Raw genomic sequence first — 6216 nt, 5'->3', positions numbered from 1 at the left:
GGATATATAAGAAAATCCAAGAATGATTAAGTCACTTATCAGAACTTATAAAACTCGATGCAAATGTAGCAATAGAAAGCAGGTTTCCTAAGTGAATCTTTAAGTGAATCTTTACCGAAATACCTGGCCAATGGAAATATATCCTATGCGCTGCCAAACTTGATTCTTCTCTCTTTCACAGATCGGATCATATTCCACCTTGTATTCACTGTCCAGTTTGCATAAGTTTTCAAAGTAAATCGAATTCCCTGAAGATTCAATCCTGGATGGCTCTTCTTCTCACTCTATATTCTCACATATGGCTAACTCTTTATAAATGCCATTCCTTTTCCCTGGAAGACCCTCTCTCTTTTACCTCATGACTTCCCCAACATCTTTCAGGTCTCAGTAGAAACCACTTCCCCAAAGCAGCCGTTCCTGACTCTGACACATTTCCCTTCTCCTTGTTATGTGGACATATGGCATTCTGTGCTTACGTGTCCCAACTGTGGTGGAACATTTAACTTTGAAATTTACCTCTTTCTGTTTTTCTATTAAAATTTAAGTCCTAATTCCCAAAGTCCACATGTGTGCTCTTCACTGCTGTCCATTCTTTGCATCCAGCAGGCCTTCCTTATGTGTTCATTCAATGAAACACTTTCATTCATGCAGAGTAAAATTCCAATGAATTATTGATGCTGCTCTCACAGCATACAGTGAACTAAAACCATGGAGGACTTCTCTCCCCACCCAAACCCTTATATCCTGGTTATTTGGGCATAATTACAGAACTAGAACTGTGGGGCCTTCCCTTGTGGCTCAGCTGGTGAAATATCTGCCTGCAATGTGAGAGGTCTGGGTTTGATCCCTGGGTTGGGACACGGCCCTGGAGATGGGAAAGGCTGCTCACTCTAGTTTTCTGGCCTGGAGAATTCCGTGGACTCTAGAGTCCATGGGGCCACAAAGATTTAGACATGACTGAGCGACTTTTACTTTCACAAAACTGTGGATGCAATTGTTTTTAATCACCACCTTATTAGATAGAAACCACTAGATTTGCAGTCTGTTATTCCATATACACTAACCCTGGCAGTTCATGTCCTAAGATAATGTTTTAATCCAGTTACGGACTAAAAGGCTGAAGAGGACACAATTAGAGATAGTGCTCTGAATCTGTTGCTTGAATTTACGATTTGCCATAGGATTCTCAACTTCACTAGAGGAGTTCAATTTCTTAGCTGAGCTCTCTGATGATAACAGATAAAAATACTTTAAAGCAAGCCTACAAATCAAATATTCTTACATTGGACAAAAACACCTAGTCTCTCTTGGAAGGTACAAAAGAAATTTCCCTCCTTGATGATTGTTACCTACTTTTCCAGATGAAAGTACCATCTTCCTCCTTATTGCTTCCTAAATTCATTCTCATAATTTTTATCTCACTGACCACATTCTAATCTATATTATAGTTAATTATATGAAAAACACCAATCCCACTCCTTTAATTCAGTTCCATTGGGTCTACAGAGTTACGACAACTGCCCTGAAGTTACTATTTATTGCATATCAAACATGGCAGAAACTGGCCAGCCATTTGTTCTTTCTGAGGTAAATATTATAATTAAAAGCAAATACCCAGCCACTGGTATTTTGGACAAAATGACAACTGGACAAAACCTTAACTGCTATTCCAGATATAAGTGCCTTTTGTGTTGATTTTTTTCTTTTAGAGAACTTGCATTCTAGATAGCATTCAGGTAAATAGAAACGGGACTGATATGTTAGCTGGAAAAAAAAAAAACCACTGTTGCAGGAGACAAAGGCAGGTGAATCATGCATCTTCTCTATAGTCAAGAGCCATTTATTAGGAGCCAGCAGGTCAGACAGTAAAGAGTCCCCCTGCATACAGGAGACCTGGGTTCCATCCCTGGTCAGGAAGATCCGTGGAAGAGGGCATGTCAAACCACTCCAGTATTCTTGCTGAGAGAATCCCCATGGACAGAGGAGCCTGGCGGGCTGCAGTCCAAGGGATCGTCAGTCCAAGGGGTTGTAAAGTGTTGGACATGACTGAGCAACTACACACAGCAAACTTCCTACCTTGACATCCTGACATTTAGAAATAGTATCGCTCACTAGTGTCCTTAACTACAATGCATGTAAGAATTAAAGATTTTAAAATTTTAAAAATTTAAAAAAAAAAATAATTAAAAAAAAAAAATTAGTAGTCAAAAAAAAAAAAAAAAAACTACAACTCTTGCTTTTCAGTGGAAAATCAAAGGTAAAAGTAATATTCCATAACAGTCAAGTAATTAGTTCTATCAAGGTATTTTCTGAAATCTAAGCTAGAGAAATACACTGTGGGATAGAGCAGATAATGAGAAGTGTAAGAGATCCAAACAGGGAAGCTGCACAACCAAGCGGTAATTTTCTTTTCGGGGAAAACAATAAAACCTCAGTTTGGAATCATGTTTTATACAGAGATTTGCCTAATTTTTGAAAATGTAAAGGATTTCCTACTTCAATTTTCCTTTTCCAGTTGAGAAAACCAAGCACTAGAGAAATAAGATAAGTTTTCCAGTCATTAGCATTTAAGTTAGGATTCTGATGAGAGCCCCGTGATGGGCCTTAGCGTCCAGTTGATTCATCTTTAAGCTTACAGGCTGGTGATTAGGGTACCAGTCTCCAGGTTGAATTGGATTTTTTTTTGGGAAACCTCTATCTTTGCTCTTAACACCCTCAACTGATTACATAAAATCCACAATCTATTGATTTAAATGTTAATTACCTCTAAGAAAATGTGTTCTCAGGTCAGCATGTCAAAGAAGTACAATTTGAAAGAAAATGTACCATTCTATGGAATATGTCACCATGTGCCTCCGAAATTGAATATCTACGCTACCTGTTCCACATTTATGACCTTGGAAGGGAAAACAAGATTGACACTTTTTTCCCCATTTAATCACAGACAGTGTTTTAGTGCATGCAGGCTGCTGTTACAGAATGCCAGAGGCTGGGTTGTTTATAAGCCATGTTATTTGTCACAGTTCTGGAGGCTAGAAGTCCAGGATCAGGGTGCCAGCATGGTTGCGTGAGTGAGGGCCCCTTTCAGGACATATACTTAATAGAAGGAATGAGCAAGAATTTCAGGCCTCTTTCACAAGAGCCCTAATCCCATTCATGTGGGCTCTGCCTCATGACCCAATCATTTTCCAATGGTCCCACTTCCTAAAATCGTTACTATGAGGATTAGGTTTTCAACATATGAGTTTTGGGAGACCACAAGCATTAGACCATGGCACCCAATGAGGAGACTGACATGTCTAAGGTAACCCAATGCCTCATCCGTACTGAATGCTCTGTGGTGCTGATAGGAAGCCGAGGACTAAGGAAGCTGAAACACAACCAGCCGTCCCAGGTGGAGGGTCTGAGATGGCAAACTCCTGGATGGATTTCACAACAATATAAGAGTGTTTTCAGGTTCTTCTTTGGATATCAGTTATTGAGCAATCCCCCGCCCCCATAATACATGTTCCTATTTGAAATATGAGTTAATTACTGAGTTCTTAGACAAAGTACCTGTTGACCAACATGGAAACATCACACCTATGCATATGAAGAAAAGGGCCTTTGACAGATACAAATTTCAGTGTGGAAAGTCCTCAAGACTTTACTCACTTCAGATAGCAATTACAAGTTTGAGGATCTCCCAAGACCATTTTGGGGTTCCATATTCAGCTGGGAGTCCAAGAGTTCACTGAAAGCTCTTATACATATGGATATGGTTTATTCCAGATCTTTGATTTATGTTAATTCATTTTTTATTTTTACTGCAGTATAATTGAATTGCAATGCTATAAATGTCAGTTTTTGTTGAACAGTGAAAAAGGTATACATATACGTATTAACACTCTTATTTAGATTCTTTTCTCATGGAGCACAAAAGAGTTCCAAATAGGAAAAGGAGTACGTCACGGTTGTATATTGTCACCCTGCTTATTTAACTTAGATGTAGAGTACATTATGAGAAATGCTGGGTGGGATGAAGACCAGCTGGAATCAAGATTGCCAGGAGAAATATCAATAACCACATATATGCAGATGACACCACCATTATGGCAGAAAGTGAAGACGAACTAAAGAGCCTCTTGATGAAAGTGAAAGAGGAGAGTGAAAAAATTGTTTTAAAGCTCAACCTTCAGAAAACTAAGATCGTGGCATCTGGTCCCATCACTTCATGGCAAATAGAAGGAGAAATAGTGGAAACAGTGACAGACTTTATTTTGGAGGGGCTCCAAAATCACTGCAGATGGTGACTGCAGTCATGAAATTAAAAGATGCTTACTCCTTGGGAGGAAAGTTATGACCAAGATAGACAGCATATTAAAAAAACACAAACATTACTTTGCCAACAAAGGTCGGTCTAGTCAAGGCTATGGTTTTGCAGTGATCATGTATGGATGTGAGAGTTGGCCTGTGAAGAAAGCTAAGTGCCAAAGAATTGACGCTTTTGAACTGTGGTGTTGGAGAAGACTTGAGATCTTGAGAAAGAAGAACAAAGTTTGAGACCATGGTTGCTGATTTCAAATATATTAGAAAGCTATAGTAATCAAAACAGAACGATTTGCTTCTGGCTCAAAACAGACACATAGATCAATAGAGTGCAACAATGAAGCCAGAAAGAGATGCACACCCATATATTGTTGGTTAGCTAATGAAAAAGGAGCCAAGACTATCCAGTGGGAAAGGACAAACTTTTCAAAATGGCCCTGGGAAAACAGGAGAGTCCTACGAAAAAATGAAACTGTACCCCTATCTTTTACCATACAAAAAATCAACTAAAAAGGGATTAAAAAGTTGAACATAAGACTTGAAGTGATTAAACCCCTAGAAGAAGACATCGAGGTAATCTTCTTGCCATCAGTCTTTGCAATGAGGTTTTGGGTTTCACACCAAAAGCAAAGGCAACAACTGCCAAAACAAACAAGTAAAATCCAATCAAACTCCAAAGAAAGGAACATCAAGAAAATCAAATGGCAATTTACAGATTGACAGAAGATATTTCCAAATCATATATTTGATAAAGGCTTAATATCCAAAAATACATGAGACATACAACTCAAGGGCAAAAACCCCAAATAATTCAAAATTTTAATGGAGTGTAAGAAAAGTAAGAGTCTCAATAAATCTGAATATTAGACTGTAGATGAGAGACACAGCAAGGTTTTCCTTGTAGAACAGTAAAAGCCTGTGCCTTCCTGGCATTACTTTCTTCATCTCCACTCACTTGTTTGACAATTACAGTTCAATGTGTACGTTCTTCAGTCAATAGCAAACACCCCACAGTGAGCGATAATACATACTAAGAACAGCCCCATCGGGGAAAAAATATCCTAATATTTGCATATTTATTAATGAGGCATATCCAAAGGAAGGTAATTTCCAGAGTTTACCATGCCATTGTTTTCTATATTTCATTTCAAAATTGAGCTACCTAGTAAGGAAAATGAGTTAAGAGACCTCAATAACATATAGACAGAAAATCATTTTAAATGGGAGAATTAATGGTTATAATTTGGGAGTAATTTATTACTACTGTTGTAACTGTAGTCCTTTTGGTTCTCTACTGCATCCATTAATAATTTATTATAAATATTACTATCAACACAGGGACTGATGCTGCTGCTGCTGCTGCTGCTGCTGCTGCTGCTGCTGCTGCTGCTGCTGCTAAGTCGATTCAGTCATGTCTGCCTCTGTGTGACCCCATAGAAGGCAGCCCACCAGGCTCCTCTGTCCCTGGGATTCTCCAGGCAAGAACACTGGAGTGGGTTGCCATTTCCTTCTCCAATGCATGAAAGTGAAAAGTGAAAGTGAAGTTGCTCAGTTGTGTCTGACCCTCAGGGACCTCATGGACTGTAGCCTACCAGGCTCCTGCACCCATGGGATTTTCCAGGTAAGACTGGATTTCCATTGCCTACTAAAGTAATAATGAATAGAGAAAGACATAGAATATATTAGGCAAGAAGTGAAAGTATGGGAAGCCAGAAATGCTAGTGAAAGGCAGTATTGCCTTGAGAGGAAGGAAGGTTCTCAAAGTTTCTTGAAAGACAAAGATTGAGCCAGATATGAGAAATTAGCCTAATTTGTAAAGCAGAAACTCTACCAGAAGAAATTTAAGTTTGTAAAAACATTATGATGCTAAAACCCAAAATGTAAACAGAGCATAGGGTAGGGTTGTGT

This window comes from Ovis aries, chromosome 20 (assembly GCF_016772045.2).
Source record: "Ovis aries strain OAR_USU_Benz2616 breed Rambouillet chromosome 20, ARS-UI_Ramb_v3.0, whole genome shotgun sequence".
In the NCBI taxonomy this organism is placed as follows: Eukaryota; Metazoa; Chordata; class Mammalia; order Artiodactyla; family Bovidae; genus Ovis; species Ovis aries.
The sequence above is the reverse complement of the archived record's forward strand: the minus strand, read 5'-3'. Positions refer to the sequence as shown.